Source organism: Leptonychotes weddellii, chromosome 5 (genome assembly GCF_054177405.1).
Source record: "Leptonychotes weddellii isolate Sample4059 chromosome 5, ASM5417740v2, whole genome shotgun sequence".
NCBI lineage: Eukaryota > Metazoa > Chordata > Mammalia > Carnivora > Phocidae > Leptonychotes > Leptonychotes weddellii.
In genome coordinates this window covers 78801536-78828836 of record NC_138373.1, presented here as the reverse complement: position 1 = coordinate 78828836, position 27301 = coordinate 78801536, and the positions used below count along the sequence as shown (strand labels likewise).

The 27301-nt window shown below is 37.3% G+C and overlaps 1 protein-coding gene across 3 annotated transcripts in view; it reads left to right on the top strand.

The window, feature by feature from the left end:
• The window catches only part of EPS8 (EGFR pathway substrate 8, signaling adaptor), a 175711-nt gene that overhangs the window by 30502 nt on the left and 117908 nt on the right, over window positions 1-27301 (top strand). For 2 of the 3 annotated variants that reach the window (XM_081821294.1, XM_081821295.1), the window contains exon 2: window positions 27008-27084. The exons of the other annotated variant lie outside the window; for it this stretch is intronic. The gene's annotated coding sequence lies outside the window, so the exon portion shown is untranslated. The remainder of the gene's footprint in view (window positions 1-27007; window positions 27085-27301) is intronic. 3 annotated transcript variants of the gene reach the window in all.

Below are 27301 nucleotides of genomic sequence, written 5' to 3'. Positions count from 1 at the left end.
TCTGAAAAAGTTTAATCATGGAGACAATCAGAATGTACTCTGTTATTTAGAATAAAACCTCTGGCAAACATGCCTGTTTTTCAAGTTCTTATACGGTCTTTTAAATGTAGGCTATGATTATTCCCTTTAAACATCTCACAGATTTAGTAAGTTGAACCATTCATTGTCTTAAAGTAGTTTATAACTGACTCCATGGAGAAACTGAACTGAAATAAAAGGCCAGCAAAGGTGAGAGTATTTCAATTTTACATTGAAATGTAATTGTGGAAATATTTAAGGGAATCATTCAAAATTTCAGTTGAAAGGGGCGCATGGGTGGCTTTCTGTCCATTCCTGTCATTAGAGTACAGTTTTCAAGATTTGTGTAAAATAACAACCTATGAATAAGACAATGAGATCTTTCTGATATTTTCATTTAAAAAAACACTCATGAAAAGGGCCTCAAAAGCCATGCTTTAGTACATTGTTTTTATCATGTGCCATGGTAATTATGAATTTTTTAATAGTATGAATAATGCTATCTATTCTTTCCCTGCTTTTTTCTAATTCATTTTGCACATTTTCAAAATGTGGTAAAGTGAATTAGATTCACTGTTGCCTATTAGGGTATTATTAAGTGATTCTTGATCCAGGTTTTTATAATGAATTGAATCCAATTAAAAGTATGAAAATTACAAATAATTATGGAGGTGGAACTATTTTGGATATTATTCAGCTGCTCGGAGTAAAATAAAACTGGAAGGACCTTTGAAAAATAATGAAACATGTCTTTGGTCAGCATGCTCAGGAAATTTTTTTGTACTGTGTTCAGTTCATTTTGCTGTGTACTCAGATTCTGGAGAATGCTAGCATTAGACAAAGGACTGAAAATATGGTTACTATTTAGAGATGTTCATTGTTTGAGGAGAAACTCAACAGAATCTTGAATATTCTTATGACATGTATAGAATAATTTTACAGAGACTATTTTAAATCATAAATGCCTTTTATATGTTAATATCTTAAAATGTATCTTGCTTTTAAGATATTTCTGTGGGAATGTTTTGTTTTAATTTTTGCCAACAATAATGTCTTATACCATATTTGTTTGAACTTTTGAAAGTTAATTGATAACCATAAAGTTAATTTGCTTATTTTACCTGAAAAAATTTTTTTTTTTTTAGAGAGAAAGCATGAGTTGGGGGTCTTTGGGGGGGCAGAGAGAGAAAAAGAATCTTAAGCAGGCTCCACACCTAGCATGGATGCGGGGCTCAGTCTCATGACCCTGAGATCATGACCTGAGCTGAAATCAAGAGTTGGGTGCTTAACTGACTGAGCCACCATGCGCCCCTTTTAACTGAAATTTTGAATGATTCCCTTAAATATTTCCACAAAAATGCATTTTTCATTTATCTCTTCCTTGTTGTATGTATTTTAATGAGAATCCTGGATAAAATTTACAGAAGTAGAATTGCTATTTTGTCTTAATGATGGAGGAATGATTTATAACATGTACCTGATTATATCTCTTATTTTGTGTGGTTTTTGATAAGTATACACCAATTTATTTTACCAACATTATTCTATAGAAAGATAACTCCTGTCCTTCTCTTTTTGGTTCTTGGAACATAAAGTAAATGTTTGGTTTAACTTGAGGGCATATGGAAAAGGAAATGGGCTATTTCTTCACAAAGAATTTAAGAATCTTCCAGAGAATTATTTGCCACTGCAATTATGAACAACTGTAGCTGTGCCTAATTTTTATTTTCTATTTTAAATGCTCAGTGATTTTAATTTCATCTGTAAGTGTTAAAAGTATAGTCTGATTAAAATAGTATGTGTCTAAGAAATGGTTTTGGCCCATTTAGTTTGTTTTTCCTTTTTCTTTTTCGACCTAATCAAAAGGCGCGTAAACCTAGAAAACCTGCAGAGAGTACCAGACCTTCTCTTTTTGTCTTTTTTTACTATTGTATGGTATTTTCCCGGGTTTCATTGTTAAGATGACTTCATGAGACAACTGTCAATATTGTTTAATGTTAGCTATCCACCTATATGGGTAGGGAAAAAGTTTTCCTATATGGGTGTGTGTGGATGGATAGCCAAAGAGATTATATTTGCTTGATTTGACATTAAAATTTTTTCCTCCTTTTAAAAAATTGGGTTCTGATAATTTTGTGACTTTTAACATATCAAGAATCCAACTTTTAAAGTGGTATTCTTTAATTAATATTTGGTAACTACTCCATACCCGACTTTGTGTATTTTGCTAGGAAACTGCTGTAATCTCTTTTAAAATTCACGGATCCCAATCTTTACCTATTCCCCCAGGATTATTCAGTAATTAATTGTATAACCCAGAACAGTCTTTAAAAAGTTGGGTATCTCCAAGATTCCTTCCCAGCTCTAATATTCTACAAGTCCTTGATTTTAATCTATGTCACTTCTCAACTACAGTGGAAGAGTAGCACCATTCTAATTTTTTGGATAATGTTTATCATTTCTTTACATTATTCTAAATCTAATGGAAAACTTTGTTTGTAAAATAACAACCCCAAAATATCTAGCTTTTATTCTCTGGGGAAAGATAATTCTGTAATATATTTTTCTACTTGATGTGTTTTTACGTTGGGAAACCCTATGGGGAAAATACATTTCCAGACAGCTTGAAACTGACAAATGGGCATTTTGACAGGTATTCCTGGAAGGAGTGCTATAGCCAGCAATCTTTTAAATTTCCTTATTACAACAACTATGTTTAGTAGAGACTAAGACATATCACAGTTTGAAACAAGTATTTGATGTTGGGGGGTGGGTGAATATAAAACTTTCTTAATGTATTGGAAAAATAGAGCATTTAGGTTTGCTCTTATGAAGACTAGAGAAACTCACAGTGTTGGTATAAAGTACTTGTTTATGGACCAAGCCCGACCTGTTATTGTGAACTTTTGTGTTTTCCATTCAGTAGGATGTTCCTTGAGGAGGGTTTCATTTGTACCGCTCTTCTCTGTCATTTAATGGGCTTGTCCTGTGTACAACCTGTGGCTTTAGAATAGAAAACTTCAAAGTAAATTTTATAGCAGAAACAAATTTTGTGGGTTTTATTTTTTTTTTCCATAAAATACCACTGGTAAGCAGTATTCTCCAGACCTCAGTGGAACTAGTCTATTTCTACAAAATTAATTTGTGGAAAAGGTGGCAAGAACTCTCTTGATTCTATTTATATCTCATTCTCTTTCCATTTTGTAAACTCATTAGCATGGATATATATTTTAAATAACAGTCTTTAGGTGCTCCTTAACTGTATAAACACACTGTTATTTTTTGAGTGTACTGCAAAAAGCCATCATGCAGTCTCGTTCTTCACTTCACACCAAACCTTAGCTGCTGCCATTATATTTTTCCACCATCATCACCATCGTCATCGTCCCCTTTGTCAAAAACCAGGGATTGCTGTTTGATCTGTAGAATTTGAAAAGTATAAATCTGAGACTCTTAAAATGTGAGCTGGTCTTTAAGGTTAGAGGAAATGTTATGAACATCTACAACTTAAGACTAATTCCTTTTGGTAATAATGATTGAATGATTTCTCCTATTTCGGAGAATCAAGTCAGATGTATATATGAATGACCCTATGGAGTCTTATTTTGTATGTTTGAGCCTGGATGAAAATCAGTTTCACTTAGCTTTTAACTTGGACAAGGGTCTCAGGGTCAGTATCACATTCTTTTTTTCTTAAACTTCTTTTTTAAAACACCAGCACAAATCACTGAAGAGTATTTATTTCTCTGTTAAAACTTTTCTCCAAGTGCAGGCATGTATTTAAAACAAAAATACTATATGAGATTTATATCTCATTTATATGAGATTGTTCTGATTCCTTTAACTCCCTGTAGACATTTTGAAAAGCACTTCTTTGTAATGCTAATGATCACACTTCTTTTTTTTAAATTTATTTAGAGAGGGAGAGTGAGAGTGTGGAGAGGAGGGGCAGAAGGAGGGGGAGAGAGAGATTCCCAAGCAGACTATGCGCTGAGTGTCAGGTCTGACGCAGGGTCTCGTGCCCCTGAGATCAGGACCTGAGCCAAAATCAAGAGTTGGTGCTTAACCAACTGCGCCACCCAGGTGCCCGGATCACACTTCTTTTCTGAAGAAATTTGTTTTCTTCATTTTTTGTTTTTGTTGGCCTCCTGTTGTTTATTTCTCCCTCTCCTATCCTCAATAATTTCAGTGTCTCATACTTTTTTCCTACTTTGTCACATTGAAGCTTTACCAAGCCCAGAAAATACAACTTTGATGATTTACACTGAGTCATAGACTTAAGAAAGAATAGGTCTTCAAAGGCCTGTTCATTTTAGTTTTCATAAAATCAGTCCGTCTGTGGTCCTGATAGCTTTTGTTTGATATTTGTCCTCTCTCCTACTAATCCTGGCAGGTTTCTTAATTTGCTTTTGCCTAGAACCATGTTAATTTAAGTAGATTGTCTCTTGACCTCTCATCTAGCTACAGATAACTTTTCTGATATAGTATCTTTTATACTCTGGCATTGTACAAATACTGTGCTGAGTATTGTTATGGATAAAAAATGAGAAAGTCATGGCTTGTTTCACAGTACCAGGGAAGCTACTTGGGAGATAAATCATTTTGTATAGTTTAACAAAAAATGGTAGACATAAGTAAGTGGAGGAGGCATGGGATAGGTATATCCTGAGTGTGAAATGTGTCTGGAATTTGTGACTTTGAAGTCTAAACTAGAACAGTGGCATTATGGCATGGAAGAGCCTCCCTAAAATTTTGTACCAGGCTAAAATGGGACAGAGAAAGGAGGGTGCCATGTAGCATGTGTCTGTGTAGCCTCGTGAATTTACCTTTTTTTAGTTTTTTTAGTTTTTAGCACCTAGCTGAGAGGAGCATCATTACCTTTACAAAGCCACCAGAGTTTAGAATCTTTGAGTATTTTCCATTAAGGAACAGAGGCCCCTTGTTGTAAATCCAGCACAGTCACTGTGGTGCAAGGTGGTAGGTTGCCTTGCATGTCAAGTCTGTTCCTGCCTCTTATTCTCATGCCCTAAGGATCCATTGTTGGAAGACTAAGCAACAGTCAGGCTATTTCTGTATTCTCTAATAGGCCCAGTCTCTCCGTTTAGTTTGGAACTGATCCAGATGTGCCATCCTTTAGAGTTGTTAAATATTATATTCCACATTTCATTGCCTTCTTCGTTTTTATAACCAACTTGGAAGGTTGGGTGTTTGAACCCAGTCAGATGTCATTATCTGATATCATTAGCATACATACCTATTCTTCTTATTACCTAGCTATGATTATGACTTTTTCCTAAAAAAAAAAAAATCTATTTTAAGTTGAGTTAAATTTATATCAGAAACATCTAATTATAATTTTATAGTGAAAACACAACCTGAGGTTTAAGAGGGCTTGAGAACTTTTTTAGTATATGGAGATTTAACTTGCTGATTCTCGTATCTTTCTTTTTATTTATACATTTTCATTTCAATATAATTCTTTTTTTGTATATATCTTAATTGATTCGTATTAAATACTTTAGGCCTTTAGTATTTTATTTATTGTGTAAAATCATTTCTGTGTTGAATCAGATCAACATTCTAAAAATACAGCTAATTGCTACATTGAAAACATGATATAACTAGGACTTAACTAGACCTAACGTGGTGATCATTTTGCAACATATAAAAATATTGAATCATAATGTTGTATACCTGAGACTAATACAATGTTATATGTCAACTATACCTCAATAAAAAGTATCTGGAAGTAGTAAAAAAATTTTTTCAAAAGCATGATATAACTTTATTTGGCAGGGAGTAATTCTGCTTCCCAATTGACTAATAAATGTTCCTTTTTCTTTCTTTCTTTTTTTTTTTTTTAGTAATCTCTACACCCAGTCTGGGGCTTGAATTTACAATCCCGAGATCAAGAGTTGCATACTTTACCTACAGAGCCAGCCAGGCACCCCCCTACAGATGTTCTTTTTTAAACTTCATCAGTCAATCAAAACATATATATATATATAATATATATTTAAAGAAAATATATTTATTTATTTTAGAGAGAGAGAAAAAGAGAGCATGTGCATGTGCACGAGTGGGCGAGGGGCAGCGAGAGCATCTCAAGCAGACTCCCTGCTGAGCATGGAGCCCAACGTGGGGCTCGATCCCAGGACCCTGAGGTCATGACCTGAGCCGAAACCAAGAGTTGGATGCTTAATTGACTGAGCCACCCAGGCACCCCTCAAAACATAAATATTGGGACACTTGGTGTATCATAACAACATGGTTACTATTGAAATCCATTGAAAATGTAGGAGTTACACAGTACCAAGTCATAAAACATGAAACCATAGCTAATTTTGATAATACAATTTATGTAAGAAATATAGTAGGTATTAGAAAAGAAAGAAAATTTAATCCCCCCACATCTTTCTATTAAAAATTTTTTAAACCTATGGAAAAGTTGAATGAATAGTACAGTAAGCACCCCCACATATGCTTCATCTAAATTCCCCAACTGTCAGTATTTTACCACATTTGAATTCATTCTTTCCTTCCTTCCCCTCCATATGTATAATGTATGTGTCTTTCTGTGTATAGATACATACACACGTATGCTTTTTCTCCCCCTATTCATTTCATTGTAGGCTGTAGACATCAAGATGCTTTATCACTGACTACATTATCTCCGAAGAACAAGGATATTCTCCTACATAGCCACTATACCACTTTTATAATAAAAAATTTTAACACTGATTCAGGACTTCATCAATTGTATAGTCCATTTTCCAGTTTCTCTAGTTGTACTAAAATTGCCTCTCATAGATTTTCCTTGTTTGTTTGAGCTAGGATCTACCAAGGCAAATGCATTATATTTGGTTAGCCTGTCTCTTCAGGACAGGCCTCCTCTGATCTATACCTGTGCTGTCCAGTATGGTAGCCACTAGCTATATGTGACTAAATAGATTACAATTTAATAAAATAAAAAATTTAGTTCCTTAGTCACACTAGCCCGATTTCAGGTGCTCAGTAGCCATATGTGGCTAGTGGCCATTCTCTTGGACAGCACAAATACAGAATATTTCCATCATCACAGAAAGTTGTATTGGACAGATGAAGGACATGCCCCATCTCATTTGTCTTTTGTGAAATACATTTTTTGAACCATTCAGGCTGGTTGTCTTGTTGAATATTCCACATTATGTATTTGTCTTGATTGCTTCTTAGTGATTAGATTCTGGTTGTAGCAGATTATTTCTTTCAGATTATTAGTAGCTGCACTGATTAGCCCATCTCACATCCTTTTCTTTCTTTTTTTTTTTTTAGAGAGAGATTGTGTGCATGAGCCCCAGGGTGGGATGGATGCGCAGAGGGGGTGGGAAAGAGAATCTTAAGCAGCCTCCACGCCCAGTGCAGAGCCTGACAGGGGGCAAAATCTAATGACCCTGAGATCATGACCTGAGCTGAATTCAAAATTCAGATGCTTAACCGACTGAGCCACGCAGGCGCCCCTCATGTCCTTTTCTTAAAATGTGACTAACATCCTTCACCTGAGAGGTGGAGTCTGTTCCCTCCCCTTGGGTGTGGGCAAGGACTTGTGACAGCTGACCATTGCAGTGAGGTGGAAGTCATGCTCTGTGCCTTAAGACTCACTCACTCACTCCGGGGATGCTTGCCGTTGGAGCCCAGCCAGCACATTGTGAGGAAACGTAGGTCCTCTGATGATGTTAGACAGTTACAGTTAAGGTCTCAGCTGACAACCCAATGTGTGAGTGAATGGGCCTTCAGATGATTTCGTTCTGCTGGCTGAGGTCCTCGATGTAGTAGAGATCAACAGTCCCAGCTGGGGTCTGTCTGAATAACTGATGCACAGAAACAGTGAGAGCTAATAAATTATTATTGTTTTTTCAAGTTGCTGAGTGCTGGGGAATTTTCACACAGTAGTAGATAACTTATAAGGTTGGACGATTTCATAAGGGTACTCCATGAGTGATGGTGTGAATTTCCTGTTGCATCACATCAGGAGGTGTGTGATGTCAGTGTGATTTATTGGTGATATTTGATCACTTGGTTAAGGTGGTGGTCCATCCTATCTCTTCATCATAAATACCTTTTCCTTTTGTAAGTAGTAAGTAGCCTGAGAGAAGTTTTAACTTTGCAAATAATACAAGCTTCCACCAGGTTCCTTGTCAACATGTCACGCTACACCGTTGTTTTGAGTGGATCTAAAAATGGAAATGATCTTAGAAATCATTTTACTGTTGTCATTTTGCAGCGTGATTTAATAAACATGATTAGGTATCTATGGGAGATACTGCCTTGCAACGAGGGACATAGAAATGTAGGAAATTTGATTTTACTGCTTTGAAGCATGTGGAGGAAACCTAACATGGCTGGAATTCAAAAGGGTTTGACTGAGTGATACTACATTTGTGTTCCAAGATGATTCGACTAAGATATTTTATTTTCCAAAAGAGTAAAATGACGTCGTTATGGTAACTGTATATTGTAGTTTAAGACTGGGGGCGCCTGGGTGGCTCAGTCTATTAAGCTTCCGACTCTTGATTTTAGCTCAGGTCATGATCCCCGGGTTGTGAGATCGATCCCCGAGTCAGCTCCACGCTCAGCACAGAGTCTGCTTGAGATTCTCTCTCCCTCTGCCCCTCCCACTCGTGCTCTTTCTCTCTCTCAAATAAATAAATAAATCTTTTTAAAAAAGGGCTGGTCAGTGGTGCTGTCTAAATTATACTTTTATCAGACAATTGAAATTAAAACAGGCTCTTATTGGTTTGTATTTTGGTTTTTTGAGAGAGAGCACGTGGTGGGGGGAGGGGCAGCGGGAGAGGGAGAGAGAATCTTTTTTTTTTAAGATTTTATTTATTTGAGAGAGAGAAAGAGCACAAGTAGGGGGAGCAGCAGAGGGAGAGGGAGAATCAGACTCCCTGCTGAGCAGGGAGCCGGATGAGGGACTCGATCCCAGGACCCTGGGATCATGACCTGAGCTGAAGGCAGATGCTTAACGGACTGAACCACCCAGGTGCCCGGAGAGAGAATCTTAAGCAGGCTCCCGCATGGAGCCCAACAGGGGGCTCTATCTCATGACCCTGAGATCATGACCTGAGCCAAGATCAAGAGTTGGATGCTAGGGCGCCTGGGTGGCTCAGTTGGTTGAGTGCCTTAGGCTCAGGTCATGGTCCCAGGGTCCTGGGATCAAGTCCCGCATCGGGCTCCCTGCTCAGCAGGAAGCCTGCTTCTCCCTCTCCCACTCCCCCTGCTTGTGTCCCCTCTCTCGCTGTATCTCTCTCTGTCAAATAAATAAATAAATAATCTTAAAAAAAAAAAGAGTTGGATGCTCAACTGACTGAGCCACCTAGGGACCCCTAAAAGCAAATTTTTTTTTTAAAGATTTAAAGATATAATTTAATAATAAGAAGGAATAAATCCCACACTTTAGGATCCTGGAAACCTAACTGGGTTTCTGATAGATAAGTAATGTGAAAAAGGTACTAAATGTGCCAAATAATGTATAATCAAATAGTTGTACATGTGTTTATTGAAATGGTGTTAAACTTTCCCCAAAGGATGACTTCATCCCTGTATATATTGTAAAAACAAAGTAAAAATTTAAAAATTTTTTTCAGCAAAATCTCTTTGTGGATTTGAGATGTTGGGATTTCTTCAGTCTAAAAACACTCCTCGAAGCCCTGCAATAAGTATTGATTTCTGCTATTTATTGTTTCCATCATTTTAATATATCATTATAGGTCTACTTGGAGTATTTCATTGTTGTCTTTTCTGGTGAAACTCTCTTGTTAGACTACGTTGCTAATGTTCTTAAGTTCACCATATTTAATTCCTCCGTGGACTATACAGTTTCACTTGTTACTTATTCTCAGACTGAATATTTAGCAACATTTTCTTCCGTGTAACTTTGGTTACAGGAAAAATTCCATGCGAGAGTGAACTGATCAACAGTTTGGAGAAGGATATCAGAGTATAATTCTTGCTAAGTAAAAATGGTATATCTTTAATAGAGGGGAAATGTGATTGGAGCTGCTTCAGAATCATCTAAAATATACGAGTAATGGTATTTAGCTGGGGAAAGAGCAATCAAAAGCAGTACTTCCTGGAAGTATAAAATTTTAAGAGGCATGTGGTGATAGGAAGGCCTCACTTTGGGAGGGTGAGATAAATGTGCAAGAACATGGGATTATTTAAGAAATGGAGCAAAACTGCAGAGTAAAAAGTCAGCGGAGGGATGGGGAGAGATCATTAGGGTAGGTGTGAATGTTGGCAGACAGGAAAGGAGGAGAGGGGAGAGTAAGCTTGTTAAATTTTGAAGTAGAGGTGTGGGTTTGGGTGCTTGGGAAACAGTAGTTTAAGGATTTGCTGAGCAGGAAACCCATGGAATGAGACACCACTGCTTCAGGGTGGTGGCAGGGTGAATACATTTAAGTATCTAGGAGGAAGGGCTGATTTTCCAAAATCTTGGGACAGAAAGCATTGGCTGACAGACTTCAAAAGGCTCTGAAAGTGTGCCTACATGTGAATGATGTCCTCTCCATGGACCTTTGGTAGATGTCATCCATAGACAGTTACTCTCCTGACAGCTTTAGCCAGTAGGATCAAGCCGACTTGATCTCGGACACACCCTTTCTGGGTATGTGCACAAATAGGGCCAATGAGGTACTTTGGTAGAGAGGGTAGTGAGGTGAGGAACTGTGGTCTCAAGGGCTTAAGCTTTAGACAGGGAGCACTCTTTCCCTTCAGGTGGAGAGGTGGAGAAGAGAGTGAGTGGCCGGGAATGCCCAGGGAGCCTAATGATTGCCCTGGCCTCTTCATATCACAGCATCCCATTACATGTTGCTCAGCCAGCCTGCATCCCTGTCTCTTACACACGGGGAGAAAATACGGCTAATATTTTTGCTCATAGAGATTTTTTGGGGGGATGTGGTTCTTTCACATATTTCACGTACACTTTTAGCTAAATCTTATAGACAGTTTGCTTGGAATACATGGAGTTGGGTGTTCAGGGACAGGAGTCCTCATTTCCAATCATGGAAAAAGAGTTTGAGTTATTTGGGGATGTCTTTGTCTCTGTTAGCATGCATGACTGTTACTCTGTTCACCCAGGACCTAAAGCTGAATACCTATTCACTTATTCTTCATTTACTACCAAGCCATGTCAACTACTAGATCCTAAGATGAGCTACTAAATAAAACAAGAATCTGTTATTATGTGACTCATCCTTCTGTTTCTCCCCTGTATTCCAGGTTTTTAATGATGTGGTGTGAAGAGATTCAGGATTTCCATTCCTGTTTTCCCTTTCCTGCCAAGCTCATGACCCCTGCCAACTCCATCCTTCCCTTCATTTGCCTGCAATTTTGGTTTGGGTTTGGATTCTTTGGGAGTTTATAGAACAGGAGCCATTTAAACTCCTTTTTTCCAAATGGGACAAGTATCTTAATTGAGGTCAGGCCAACAATGACTGTGACCGAATCTTCTCCTCATCCGCCTGGCACAGGGGGAGAATTCATACGGTAGAAGAAGGGCATGAAACTGTGCCTCCTAACAGTGTCCATTGGGATAAAGCTAATGCCCACTTGGAGGCACAACACAGTGACTTCTTTTGCCGGGCTTGATTGTTCTGCTTGGTCCCAGGCCAGATGGCAACCTGGTGGGTGAACCATTGGCTCTGGCCTTTCCCCAACCCCCTCATGTCTAAGATAAAATGCCCAGCTGTCCCTTTGCAGGACTTACCCTGTGGAAACAGTAATTGCTCTCACTGTTGCTTGATATTTACATAATTTTGTTTAAATTTGTAACTATAGTACTACCAATATGCCTTTATTAGTAGTATGAAAGCTTCAAATTGCTTGCCAGAATTCAAGAATGGAATCCATTTAACACCAGGCTGTTTAAGTATTAAAAGAGCTTCTGGAGTGGAGCGTGAGAGAGGAAGTGTGAAGATTTGAATTATGGTACTAGTGTAATTCATGTTCTATATATAGTTATTTTGATCACTAGAAATACTTGCAGCAAGGTTTCCATTAGTTTTAGTTCCTTCTATCTTTCTGTCACTCTCTGACATACGTTAAGACAGAAATGAACATCCAAGGTCTCCCGCAATTGGATATATATCTGCTGAATCAGATGATACTTATGCTTTTGTGCCTGAATTGTAGTGTAATATTAAGTATGCCTCATTTGAATAATGGTAATAGGATGTATATCTGTTATGATTTGTTTTAAAGTTTGAGATGGAGTTGTAGGTATATGAAGAAATCAAGAGAGAATTCTGAAAAAGAAACAAAGACCTGGTCATTTCACAGAGATTCATCTATATAAATCTTCCATTTTAACTCTAGCTTTGCTTTCTGAGATTATGATACATTACTAATAGCATTCTTAAATTACATTTTCTTTAATTAAAAAAATCTTTTTGACAGTAACAGAGAAAGCCCAAGAACTTTATTGATGTTTCTGAGACACGTAAATGTTTCTAAACAAACCTAAATAATTTGGTAAGTTTGGGGGAAAAACACTTATTCCTGTTAGCCTACACTTGGGAGTCTCTTGTTCACCACTGGATTTGCAGCCCTAGGAAATGTCCTGATGTCTTAAGGATCCAGTTACAGCCTGAAGCACATTTCTGTTAGACATGCTATAAATGAATGATGCTTATCCTACAAATGCTTTTTCTACCGTAAGGTCACTGAAATGATGCAGCTAATATTGTTGATGTCATTAGAAAAGTAATCATTGCTTTGCTTTCCTCATAGGATTTTATGAAATGAAATGAGATAGTAGATTCAAAGGTCTTTTTTAAGATTTTAGGTGATCAATAAATATAAAGAGACATTATTATTATTATTACAATTTAACTTTTCTACTATTACTTTTATCACAACCAACATCACTATTAACATCTTCACCACTGGAGTATAATTTCTCTGACCCATCTTCTCTATTTACTGACTAAATTTACCAGGAAAGGGAAGGCATATCATGCCAATTGGTAATCTGGAATTTCTAATTGGAGACCTTTGTTTTCCTTGGAGAATCTGAGGCCTCAATGTAATAATAATCCTGACTCTAGACCCCTAAATTTCTTTCCCCTCTGAGTTTTATTGAGGTATAATTGATGAATAAAAATTGTATGTATTTAAAGTGTACAATGTGATGGTTTGATATACATTGTGAAATCATTACCGTAATCAGTTAACACACCCATCCCCTCACAAAGTTAACTTTTTTTTTGTTTTTTTGTTTTTGTTTTGGTGTGGCGAGAACACTTAAGATCACTCTCTTAGCAAATTTCAAGTATAGAAAACAGTATTACTGAGTCTAGTCTCCACGCTATACATTGGATCCCCAGAACTTATTTGTCTTCTAACTGGAAGTTTATATCCTTTGACCAATATCTCCCTTTTACCCCTCATTCCCCAAGCTCCTGGCAAACACCATTCTACTTGCTGGTTCTATGAGTTTATCTTTTTTTAGATTTCACATATAAGTGAGATCATATAATATTTGCCTTGCTTTGCCTGGCTTTTTTCACTTAGCATAATGTCCTCCAAGTTCATTCATATTGTCCAAAATGGCAAGATTTCCTTCTTTCCATTGGCTGAATAATACTCCAGTGTGTATATATGTAGCACATTTTCTTTATCCATTCATCCCTTGATGGACACTTAGGTTGTTTCCCTATGTCAGCTATTGCAAATAATGGTACAATGAAAATGGGAGTGTATCTCTTTGAGATACTGATTTTATTTCCTTTGTATGTATACCCGGGAGAGATTGCTTCTGGAATGAGATTGCTAGATCACATGGTAGTTCCATTTTTAAATTTTTGAGGAACCTCCATACTGTTTTCCATAATGGCTGTACCAATTTACATTCCCACCAACAGTGAATAAGGGCTCTCTTTTCTCTATCCACTTGCCAACACTTGTTATCTCTTGTTGATGGTAGCTATCCTAACAGGTATGAGGTGATATCACATTGTGGTTTTGATTTACATTTCTCTGGTGATTAGTGATGTTAAGTATCTTTTATGTATTTGTTTGCCATTTGTGTGTCTTATTGGGCAAAATGTTTATTCAGGTCCTTTGCTCGTTTAAAAAATCTGATTATTTTTTGCTGTTAAGTTGTATGTGTTCCTTATATATTTTGGACATTGACCTCTTATCACATATGTGGTTTGCAAAGACACATTCCTTTTAATTTCATTGCTGAGAGTATTTGATTTCTGCTTAAAGGATCAGCCTAGTCCTGAGGGGCCAGTTCTGTCCTTTGGAGGATTTTAAGAACCCTGACTCATTAGCTTCTTACTTGATAGCAAATACTGTTGCTGTTGATCCTGTGTTAACTTTGTGCCTCAGTCTGGTAATTGGGTTTCTGTCTTGCTTGTATGGTAATTACCCCAGGTGTAGTCACAAATTTCCTATATTGACTCTTTGTCTCGGCCTTAAGAACCTGCCCAGAATCCCTTAATTCTCTTTAATTTCTTAAATTTAGCTGACCACCCCTCCCAACCTTCCTATACCCACACACAGATTTAAGTCTTGCTTGAGTCTCCCATTTCTTCACCAGCAATCCAGTTAACATGGTATCTGAACTATGGTATAAATGGAATTTGGTAGGACTGGTTGGTGCTAAGGAGAAGGGAAGGTGTCCAGAGGTAAAGAGAAGGGGAAATTGACATGAACATAGCAGAAAAGTACAAAAAGACAGGTACATTTCTTCATTCACAAGGTTGTGAACTTTGTAAAGGAAAGAAATCTTGTCCCATTGTTTACTGCTCTATCTCTATAAAACTGTCTAAAACTGCCCAGCATTTAACCTATCCAGTAAATACTTGCTGAATGAGTGTTTGGGAGATACACTGAATTGACTGGTTTGCCTGGAGAGCACTTTAATGTGAACTTTGAGGGATTGGGATCATTTTGGTCTTGTTTATTACTAGAGCTCCATGTATTTTTGTTGAATGAATGAATAAATAATGGGATTACTGGAGTAGAGGCTAGAATGCTCAAATTGATAGTGCAAAATCTTGAATGTCGTGCTAAGGACATTCTCATGACAAGAAAAAGGGCAGAGTTCAGGATCTAATTATTATCGACATCTACTGCCTAATGAAATAAGAGTTTTATTCTTTAAGTATACTCTTATTTGAGCTGAAGCGTTCAGAAAGGGAATCCTTTTGATGCTGAGGAAAGAAGGGTTCTTTTTATCTAAGATATTCCTTTTTGAGTTAAGTCTAATATCTAAATAGGTAGATATGATTCCAAAACATGCTTTTAAAAGTTGCTTGTATGAATAGTTAACACTTTTATACACATCAATTCCAGAAATATGTTTCTTTTTAATGTCATGTGAATAAAGATGTGCTTTCAGAGACTCAACAAGGTGATGAAAAGGCATCCACTTTTTTCATTCTTGCTGGTCTATTTTGACATTCAGTGGTGTTAAGCAAGTATTCATTGCTTCGGGCTCCTTGAATCTGTGTGCTGGAGTGAGTGTTTCTAGGTGTCGAATACACCTCTTCATCTGCTTTATCTCTGAACTCTGGCATGGGCCATTTTAGGCCATAAGGATGTATACTTTCCAAATACTATTACTCTGGAAAAGTGAAACCTGTCCAGCCTACAAACCAAATGATTTTATTGAGGAAGAGAGCTTATCTTGATAGATGCACTTAAAGGAATTTCTTCTCAATGTTTTATCTTCATTGAGTGCTTGTACTGCTTAGGGATCAAATCATCCCTGATTGTGATAAATATTAGTTTTACATATGAATAGGAGGGTTTTTTTTTTTTTTCCTTTTTCTTCCTTTTGTGCATGTGTGTCTGCCATAGGATAATGTGTAAAGCTAGACTTGCTAATCAAGAATATTGTTTCTGCCAGGTATAACCTAAAACCAGAGTTGGAATTAGGGCAGGACCATGGCAAACACACACTGAGCATCAGAATGGCAGGTGTGTCCTCTACAGGATAGGAGATCACTGTCACTCTTGGCTCCCTGCTTTCTCCTTATCTTCATCCAAGCACCTGGCAGGTTCAGAAGGATAGAGTCCAATTCTCCAGGCAGTCATCCTCAGCAGGAGAAAACCAGGGAAAGTTATCATCTGAAATCATGGACATAGGGGCAAAAGGCAGTAAGCTTTAGGTTTTTGAAATGTAAATATTCTATGGCAGGTGATTAATTTTTCTTAGATGAATTACTGTAGCCAGTCTAGATTCTGGAGGAACTGATTCTTTTTTTAAAAAAGATTTTATTTATTTATTTGACAAAGAGAGAGGGAGAGAGGGAACACAAGCAGGGGGAGTGGGAGAGGGAGAAGCAGACTTCCCGCCAAGCAGGGAGCCCGATGTGGGACTCAATCCCAGGACCCCAGGATCATGACCTGAGCTGAAGGCAGACGCTTAACGACTGACTGATTCTTTTTAGGCTTACTGGTGTAGGAGATCATAAGCAAAATCTCCTAACCAATGTTGGGAAACCTAGAAAATAGGAAAATAACGATGTATAATTTTAATATATAAGGACGATTGCTTACTATTTTTGTATTTGATTTTGATGATGAACAAAATGCTTGCTCTGTGTTGTTTTGATGAGGATAATTGGTTTTTCCACCACTACCACTAGCATAATTGTTCTTGTCATTGTCTTCCTCATCATCAAATATTTATTAATTCCTGGCTAATAAGCAAGGAAGCTTCCAGGAAGAGTGGAGAAGATAAATAAGTGAAAGATGTGACTTCTTTTTTTAAAGAAGATGTATTTTCTATTTCGGACTGAACATATGTCCTAGGAAAGTAAAAATAAAGTATATGATTTATTCATTACATAAATGATCATTAATCTCCCTTATGTGCTAGGCACTGCCCTCAGTATTTGAGAAATAATGTTGAATAAAATATAGTTTCTGCCCTTAAATTTAATGTTCCGGGGGAGGTGATAGACAAGCAAATAAGAATTTCAATAAATTGTAACATGTGAATAGTCAGTGAAGTGCCACAGAGAGTGCTTGCTATATATAGGAAGATATTATATTAAAAGATGTATGAAATAAAATATTGGACAGTTTGGAAGCCAGAATAAAAACATTCTTTTGGGTGCCTGAGTGGCTCAGTTGGTTAAGCATCTGACTTTGGCTCAGGTCATGATCCCAGGGTCCTGGGCTCAAGCCCCACGTTGGGGCTCCCTGCTAGGTGAGGAGTCTGCTTCTCCCTCTGCGCCTCTTCCCACTCGTTCTCTCAACCTCTGTCTCTCTCTCAAATAAATAAAATCTTTAAAAAACATTCTTTTAAGTCTTTATTTCTTATGTTGTCCCTTGGTAAGAGCCTAAGGCATAACCATAGTCAAGTAATAAAAACATTCTGCTAACAATGAAAGAACTATATAGTTCAGGTACGTTACATTCAGCTCTTCCAAAAGAACACAGGCATGGATCTTGTGAAATTTGGTTAAATGGGCCTTAAATTCTTTCTAGCATCAATTGTCTTAATATTTGCTTTTGCCTGATGCCCTGTGGTATGGTTTGAAAAGAAGACCTTGTTTTATATGCTAGGTTGGCAAGTGTCACGGTTAGTATTCCATTATGAAAGTTAAGAAACCCTGATCTGCATTTTTTTTTTCTTTTGTTTAGGCAGTGTATGTTTCCACCTCTGCAAGGAGGGATTTGATGAAAGAGAAAAAGCTTAGGTCCATTATACCTTGGCTATTTTGTCTGTGTCTGCCATAAAACTTGTTGTAGAATAGAATTTTTTATAGCCAATTACTGTTTTACACCAGCTTGGTGTATTTTATTTTCTTTATATCAGATGAAGGAAATCAGAACTTTTTTATACGTTGAGTTGTTCAGTTCCAGAGGGAAAAATACCAAGAGAGCTGTGGAATTTTTCTCCCTAGAGATCTTTAAGAAAAGGTGTTCAGACACTTAACTGCCTGAAATTGTTTGTGTAGAGTTTTGTGTGTCCTACTTGAAAAAGCAAGATGTATAAAAACCCAGATTTAGAAAATTGGTATCATTAAGGATGATTCTTCTCTAGTCATTTTCGTTTTCCTAGTAGGTAGATTTATTTGGTAATAAATACTTAAAATTGGTGAGTATTTGGTCTTACGAATATTGCTTACATAATATCTTAATTTGTACTGTGAAGCATTTTTGCAGTTTTCAGAACACTTGTACATAATTACGTTATTTGAGGCTCAGAGGTCTTCTGTGGTAGACAAGGCTGGCATTATGGGTGATCCCCATTTTGCTGTTGAGAAATCTGAGGATGTGAGTTTATGAGACTTTCCTGGGCTCTAAGTTATTAAATGGTGGGCTTTGGCACAGGCCTTCTGATAGCACATTCTTTGCTCTTTTTAGGATGTTACGGGGCACTGATTTTTTTCGTAAATGAGTATTTGTTCTGTTGTATGTCAGAATCAGGTCCGTGTGTTATCTCTGGGTCATTGATTTCTCCTTTCTTCAAGCTGAATGATCACTGGCGGAATGGAGAACATGTTTGGCCTTCCTCCCCAGTTATTATTTCATCAGCTGGTGCTTTCTTATCAGTGTGGTGTTGAAGATGGTAATTGGGGGTTCTCAGATCAGCTCACAAAAAATAACTTACAAAAGTACTGAATCGATGTTATTGGAACTAGGTGCTCATAAAATAATATGGTTTGATGTTTAAAAATCGGTTGTTTCTAGGAAACAGGGAGTGAATTTGTTAATGTACTAAGATTAAGTACTTTAGCTACATTAGCTATATGTGGTATCCACTTCAGCTGAGCATTGATAGATTAGACTGCACTTAAGAGAACCAAAATAAAATCATTTCATTAACTATTGAGTCCTTTCATGGGGGCCACAGGTTAAATTTTAGAGTTAACAGGGCCAAATGTGTACAACGAATAAAATCTCTAGGAAGAAAAAGGACGTATTTTTGATGATTACCAGATTAGGCTTTGTGTGTTGAGATAATTTTACCTTATAGCTCTGGTTTAGGAATTTGTTTTCCCCTGAACATTTAGTACATACATAGTACAGAGCGTAAGAAAATTGCAAATGTCAGAAAACGACAAAGAAGAACATAATTCCTTGTAACCCTTCTGTTTGAGGATGTTTTTGTAAGAGAAGGGTGAGGTCATTTTAGAAGAAGGAGTTCGTACAGCACAAGCATGACTGACATATTCAGGAGCATATAGACAGTAGCTAAGGGTAGGAGAATACTTGCTGGGGGATAGTTGTAGATGAGTTTGATTAGCTCAGTTATGTTGGACCACGAATTCCAGGACAAGAGATTTGTTGCTCTCAAATAAGGGATTGCAGAGCTCTTGTAGCCTAGGACTCATGTTTTCCAGGTAAGGAAATCTAAGTGAATCATTCAGATTAGTTAGTGGAGAAATTGGGGCTGGAACCCAGGCTTCTTGATTATTAAAGAGAATGTTGCTTCTATTATGTGATCTTGTATGTTGCCATCGTTGGTTCTGGGACAGAGGAAAGCAAAGTAAAAGCATTGCTTTTTAAGAGTAAATTTTCAGTCTTAGAAAAAGGATTAGAAGGAGAAGTTAGTTGGAATAGGAAGACCAGTTAAGCTTATTTTGATAATCCTGGCGTGAGGAGATCCAGAGTGGAAAAGATGGAGAAGTCAGGAACAACGAGAGTTGCAAGCTGAGTAATGAGAAAGGAAGTTGCATTAAAATAATAAATGAGTAAATTTGGAGAGTAAACTTGTTTTGTGGAGAAGATCAAGTTCAATTTTGAATGAATTAGGAAATCAAGGAGAAATGTTTTATTAGGCAGACAAGACTATGGGGCTGATGTTGTAAATGTTAAATTACACTTTGCAGATAATGAGGATAACATGTACTATAGGACTAATCTCTTCACAGGGTACAGCCAAGGACAGTTTAATTCCAGAAAGTCTTCCTGAGACTGTTGCTTCAAGAAAGAATAACTTATCTATTAGATGTGTCACTGAATGAAACATCTGGTTAATTAACTGGTGTGGGCAGGCTCACCTCAAAAAGACCTTTGTTGGCCTGATTGTGTGATGCTTCTTCTTCTCTAATAAAAGTCTTAGTTGGAAGAGCAACCCCATGTAAAACCTATGTGTTAAAGAAAATGGCCATACCTTTTAGCCATTCACTGCCAGAGAGTGGCTTCATGATATTTTATGGTGTGATCACATTTTTTTGTCATGATTGTAATTCAGTTTAATAATGCTAACTGGTTTCATTTGGGCAATGCATTGCCCTAATCACTCACCATTTGTTTTTAAACTTCTTTGTATGAGTAAAACCAAATGTAACAGCTGTTGATGTTTCTGCTAAGAGGTAGTGAACCTGAGCTATTATCTATATGGTCCATGAAGGTTTTAAAGATGGGGCTCGTGTCATTGTTTACCTTCTGTTTGTGTATTTCTAAGGATTTCTAAGACTTTAAAGCATATTTATTTATTTTAAAGATTTTTTTTTTTAAAGATTTTATTTATTTATTTGAGAGAGAGAGAATGAGAGAGCACATGAGAGGGGGGAGGGTCAGAGGGAGAAGCAGACTCCCTGCCCAGCAGGGAGCCTGATGTGGGACTCGATCCAGGGACTCCAGGATCATGACCTGAGCCGAAGGCAGTCGCTTAACCAACTGAGCCACCCAGGAGCCCTATTTTAAAGATTTTTATTTATTTTAGAGAGAGCACGAGTGTATGGGGGAGGAGCAGTGGGTGAGGGCAGAGTCCGCCGTGGGGCTCGATCTCCCAACCCTGAGATCAAGACCTGAGCCAAAATCAAGAGACAGATGCTTAACTGACTGAGCTACCCAGGCGCCCCTAAAATATATTTATTAACTTCATCTATTACTAACCAGGTTACTTAAATTTTGGGGCCTCGATGTTCCCATGCTGGTGTTCTAGCATTTATCACATTATGTTATCTACCTGGGTTTGAGTCCAGCTTAACTGCTTAGTGGCTGAATGGATTTGCAAGTTATTACAGTTCTCCATCTTTCTGTTTTTTTTTTTTTTTCCCCTCATTTATAAGACAGTATTACTGCCTACCTTGTAGGCTTGTTGTGAGAATTAGATTATTAAATATATCAAGCCCTTGAAGAGCCTGGCACACAGCAAACTCTCAGATCCTGGCTGTTGCTACTGTTACTGATCTCTTGCCCTCACTGTCCTGTGAACCTTCATGGTTCATCCTTGTATGCCTTGGACCTAGAGCTGTGTTTGCATTTAATAACAGTTTTTAAAGGATTAATTGACTGAGGAAGGTGGCAGAGGGAGGTGTCACAGGGTATCTTGTAGGGTGAAACAGGAAGAGGCCAGCTCTTTTTGTTACAAGTGCTATTTCCATTCTGGCTCACCTCGACTCTAGGTGAAAACTTTTCCTTAGTCATTAAGAATGACTGTTACTGATCCCAACATGGTGTCAGGAAAGCAGTTTGGTTAATCTAAGTTGGGAGTGGTTAATAGTTTCCCAGTGGCTTATACACTTTAGAAGGTATGTGCTGTCCGGGGTCCCTGGCTGGCTCAGTCGGTACGGCATGAGACTCTTGATCTTGGGGTCATGAGTTCAGGCCCCACGTTAGGCATAGGGCTTAGTTAAAAAAAAAAAAAAGAGTGTGTGCTAACCACTCTTGTTGCTTGCCTTTGAAGCCTTCCCTGGTGAAGAACAGTTTTTTTTCAGGTCTCCATTTCTGGGTGGGGACCCCTATGTAGGCAGTCCACTTCTGCCTGGGAATCTAAGCCTGAGCACAGCTCTCTAATTGTTTTTAGTTTCTTTGCTGCTGCTTGAACAGATGTGCTTAGGTTAATGGCTTTGGGCAGCATGATGCATTAATGGTTTTTCTCATAATTTTGCTACACAGGAGGTATTATTTCTATTTTACATACCTGGAAACTGAGGCTCAGTGTGGTTGATAAGTACCTTTCCTTTTTTTTTTTTTTAAAGATTTTATTTATTTATTTGACAGAGACACAGCGAGAGAGGGAACACAAACCAGGGGGAGCGGGAGAGGGAGAAGCAGGTTCCCGTGGAGCAGGGAGCCCGATGTGGGGCTCGATCCCAGGAACCTGAGATCATGACCTGAGCTGAAGGCAGACGCCTACTGACTGAGCCACCCAGGTGCCCCCCCCTTTTTTTTGATAGTATCTTTCCTAAAGCCATGCAGTAATTGTCAAAGCTGAGATTTAAACTTGGGAAAAACTGTCTTACTCATGAGCCTTTACTATTTCTGCTGGCTCTAATGAAAGTTTCAGTGTCAGATCTATATGACACCTATGTTCTGGTGCAGCTTTGCACCTTAGGAAATCCCTATTTAGTAAATTAGTGTGTGTATTTGTATGTGCTTTGTAGCTTTTAAGTTCTATACAGATGTTAGTCATTAAGAGCGATCTAGTCCTTTATACAATTAGATTCTGCATCTCTCCTTTTTATTTTTCTAGTCTTGTTCACAAGATTTCTAGACTGCTCAGATTTTTTGTCTTTAAGCATGATTTCTATCCTCAACTCTGCTGCCGTCTTAGAGTAGCTTCTGTTGGTTAGGGTCCCCGTGTTATCAGAAAATGTAAGAGGAAAAAGTGAAGGACTCCCCAAAGGGAACTAATGTCACTTTTAAAAGCTTATTTAAAAACATTTTAAATCATCTCAAGGGACTTTCAGAGTCTTTTTTGAAAAGTTTTGTTTACTAGGAGTCTTCTGTTCAGGGGAGTCAGTGATTGAGAATGTGGACCACATTTAGACAGACCTGGCTCAAATCCTGCCTCTGCTCTATGACCTTGGGACTTTGGACATATTTCATAACCTCTTTAAGCTTTAGCCTTAACCTGTAGGATGGGAGTAATACTAATACTTACTCCCAGGTTATCGTAAAGAACACATGAACTAAAGTATATTCTGTGTTTCGTGTAGTACGTTACACAAAGAGTGCTGTCAGTAACTGTTAGCTGGTATTGCAGGTTGAAGGCTAGGCTTGGAAGAGGACCCCAGGGATATAGTCTGTGCTGAACTTGAATGATCTGAAGTAGATGTGTCCTCTGCGGAGTAGGGGGTAAGGATAAGACCACAATGGAAGTCTCTTCAGGTTCTGGTCCCAGGTGTGGTAGGCTCAGTCCCATCATGGAGTGTTTAACAAGGGGTTACTTAATGATTTGATCCAGAAGTCCTTAGAGAAGGAAGGTATATATACTCATATGTGAATTCAGCAAACACGTATTAAGCACCTGCTGCTGCCAGGCACTCCCTAGGCAAATGCTGATGATACAAAAAGAAAGTAAGTCTTCCTCTGTCTTTTTGGAGCTCATATTCCAACTATGGGACCAGTATGTGAAGCAATGACTGATAAAACATGATAAGTTATAACAAAATAAAGCTTTAAGGTACATGCAATATGCCCTAGGGCATCAGGTGAGTTGGAAGGAAGCCCATTCTTGTTGATACTTTATCTTCAAGGGTAAGAATTTTCTTATAGAAGCGTTAGTCCAGTGAATTACTTTGATTTTTTTTTTTAAAGATTTTATTTACTTGATAGAGACACAGCTAGAGAGGGAACACAAGCAGGGGGAGTGGGAGAGGGAGAAGCAGGCTTCCTGCTGAGCTGGGAGACCGATGTGGGGCTCGATCCCAGAACCCTGGGATCATGACCTGAGCCGAAGGCAGTCGCTTAACCGACTGAGACACCCAGGTGCCCAAACTTTGATATTTTTTAGGGTAGATTTATTCTTCGAACACCAAAGATATTCCAGATGTAACTTAAATTTGGCTATGTGACTGAAAGCAGCCTATCTTTAAACATTTGTAACAATATTATTTATCCAAAATCTTTACAACTTAGGTAAATAAAAGTTATAGGCAAATTCTTGTCCTGCTGATTACATAAAGGACACTTATAGCTTCAGTGTATAAAGGGATTTCTTAGTTCAGAGTGGATATGTTTTCCAAATTATTATTTATGCCAGTGGGGAATATTGTTGGCATTTGGGGAGAAGTGAGTTTAATATTAGGTAGCCTAACAATACTAGCAGAATAATGATTGGATGTTGACAATTAGAATATTAGCTACTGTGAAACACTAACAGAACAGTGCTAGGAAATGTGTGTGTGTGTGTATACCCACACTTCTGTAGTTTATATAAAAGATTAAAATATATTGAATCTTTTATAATATAATCAAATCCACATATCACAACATTATATGGAAGAAATTATTTTTCTCATTTTACAGATGAAGGAGCTAGAACTTGCTTGAGATGATGTAAAACTAATAAGTGATGGATCAGACATTGAATTTCAAAGCCTTTGTTCTTTTCACCTTTTTGTGTTGAATACAATTGTTTCTCACTTAACAGGATTCATCATACAATAATTTAAATTACACATGTATTATCCATACTTGAAGAATTTGAGCCAAACTCTGTGCACCACTATAGCTCAACATGAGTCTTCTTAGTGCCAAATGAAATGAACAAAAAACTTTGGAAGTAAAACATCTAAAGTCTGGCAGTTTGCCTATATTTTTAAAGTCACTACTTTTCCATTTTCTGATAAATTGCTGTTTTCAGTGTACTAGCTGTAGTTGATAAAGAGATCGACCATTACATACAGAACATAACATTTTAGCTAAATAATTGAGACAAATATCTACTAGTTCAGACATTAGTTAGTATTATTTTGTTAAAACATCTCAAAGGAACATGTAGTTAAGTTTTAAATTCTTAAAAGTACTTCTGTTATACTTGAAGTACCATTTATTTTGATGTATACCTCATATTTTTTTTAAAAATTGTATTTTGGAAACCTTCAAATATACAAGGTAGACAGAATAGCAGAATGAATCCCTGCATAGCACCATCAAGCTTTAGCACTTATTAACTCTGGGCTAATCTAGGTTCATCCATCTGCCCACTTCTTCCCTCCTGTGTGAAACAGAGCAGATCTCAGATACACCATTGTATATGTAATTACTTCAGTATGTTATTCTTTTTTTTAAGATACATTAATTTGAGAGAGAGTGAACAAGAGTGAACAAGAGAGAGGAAAGAGAGATAGATTGAGAGCAGGAGCCCAGGGAGGAGGGGCAGAGGGAGAGGGAGAAGCAGGCTCTCCACTGAGCAGGGAGCCTGATGCGGGGCTCCATCCCAGGATCCTGGGATCATGACCTGAGCTGAAGGCAGACACTTTACTGACTGAGCCACCCAGGCGCCCCTCAGTATGTTATTCTAAAAGATAAAAACACTTTTAAAATGTTATAACCGGGGCACTTGTACACTTTCTTTCTCTCTGTCAAATAAATAAATAATCTTAAAAAAAAATAAAAATAAAATGTTGTCACCATAATTTAATTATCATACCTGAAACTAAAAGTTAATTCTGAGTATTATTAAATATTTAGTTAATATTTGATTTGTAAGTCTTCTTTTTATAGTTTGTTTGATTGAGGTCCAAATAATGTCCTTTATGGTTATTAATATTTATTTTGCTAGATATTACTAATGATGTCTCTGTGATATAGTTAACATGTCCTTCTCTCCTGTGTGTTTATAAAGTGGTAGAAGGACCTAGAGATTTAATCAAATTCACATTCCCTTCCTTCATCCCTCCCTCCCTCTGTTTCTTCCTTCCTTCTTCCTCTCTCCCACCTCCCCCTCTCTCTTTCCTTCTTTCTTTTCCTCCCTTTGTTCCCCCTGTTCTTTTCACTTCCCTGATATATGAATGGTATTTCTTCTTTCCTCAGGACACATAATATGTGCTGGTTTTCTTTTTCGGATACCAGTAGCTGTTATGCCTAGATACTTTAATTCATTAGGAGTTGCAGAATATGATATTTTAATTTCTACTTTATATTGATTTATTATCTGGAATATGTCTCTAAAGAAAAACTCTCCCTCATCTACTATTTGTTTAGCTAATTGTACAGTTTATATTAAAAAATTTGAGTTGGGTTGATTTGATTACCAGCTTCATTTGAACTTTTTCTAAAATGAAATTTTAAATGATCTAAACTGAGCTTGAGGGCATCTGAATAAAATGGAGAAGTTTAGCACATAGACTATGTGGCATCTATTTAACTAGCCATGTAATTTTTTAATTTACTCTGTGACATTGCTGAGGTGGTCATTGATGTGTGGCCTCTAAGCAAGTGCGACTATATTATATGAGGATCTGAACAGAAGAATGAAGTGCTGATCTTCAGTATTTTCATGCTGTTACAGAGTTGGGATTCAGATTCGAACTCCTGTACTCCACAGTCCCTTTTCATTGCTGTTAAAGCCACGTGACAAGTCCATACTGCAATTATTAGTTCTTAAGCATTATGTGGTATTAGTGATCATTTTTAATTTTTTTTTAATTTAATTATTTTTTTTCAGTGATCGTTTCTTATTTAAAGCACAAACTCTTTGTCTTGTTATTTCACTTTTAAAAAATTTTCACACATATGGAATCTTTAACTATCTAATGGATATGTACGTATTCACAATATATATTATAATATTGTCAGTTACACAGATATGTCATGTAATAACACGCACTCGTAGTGTGGGTCTGCATTTTAAATACCTAGGTTACTATGTGTGTTTATAGACCTTGAGCTAAATATACAAGTCTAACTACATATAGGAAAAAATTGAATATGCCTATTCTATATATAGTTTGTGAAATGCTAGATAAATGTAAAAAGATGCAAAAAAAAAAGTACCTCTGAGGCATTGGTATGTTCAGATCCTAGTGTAAGTCTTAGAATTTTAGTTTGTTTAGAAGTTAAGTACTTCTCAGAGTTACTGCAAGGATTAAATCAGATGGCATGTTAGTGTGCTCATCACAATATTTGATCCTTTGTGACTTCTTTCCTCTTTATCTTTTCCATCCATATAATTTTTAATCTACATGAAAAGAGAACAAAAAATTTAAGTGAAAGAGAACAAATATGTGTATTAAGCAAAAGCAGCTACTGCTTTCAGACTGTGCTTCAAAATGAAATTTTGTTTTTATTCACTTATTTTTAGGCACAGGTCATCTTTAATACAGCTCTCATTGGACTGAAGTGGAAGCATAAGAATTGGAGCATATTTTCATTTTTGAGGTGAGTCCATTTGTAGAAAAATTTAGATATTTAAAGCCACCTGCTGTTTCTTAGGAAATTTTGACATTTGCATGTATTCTGAGAAATACTACAGTTATCCGTGAAAGGCTGTTAGTGTGAAGTGGTGGGAGAGCCCCAGGCCCCCACCTTCATGCCCAGTCCTGGTTACCTGACTTCCCTGTGTCAGTTTGCCTGTTTTTAAAATGGGAATGATGGG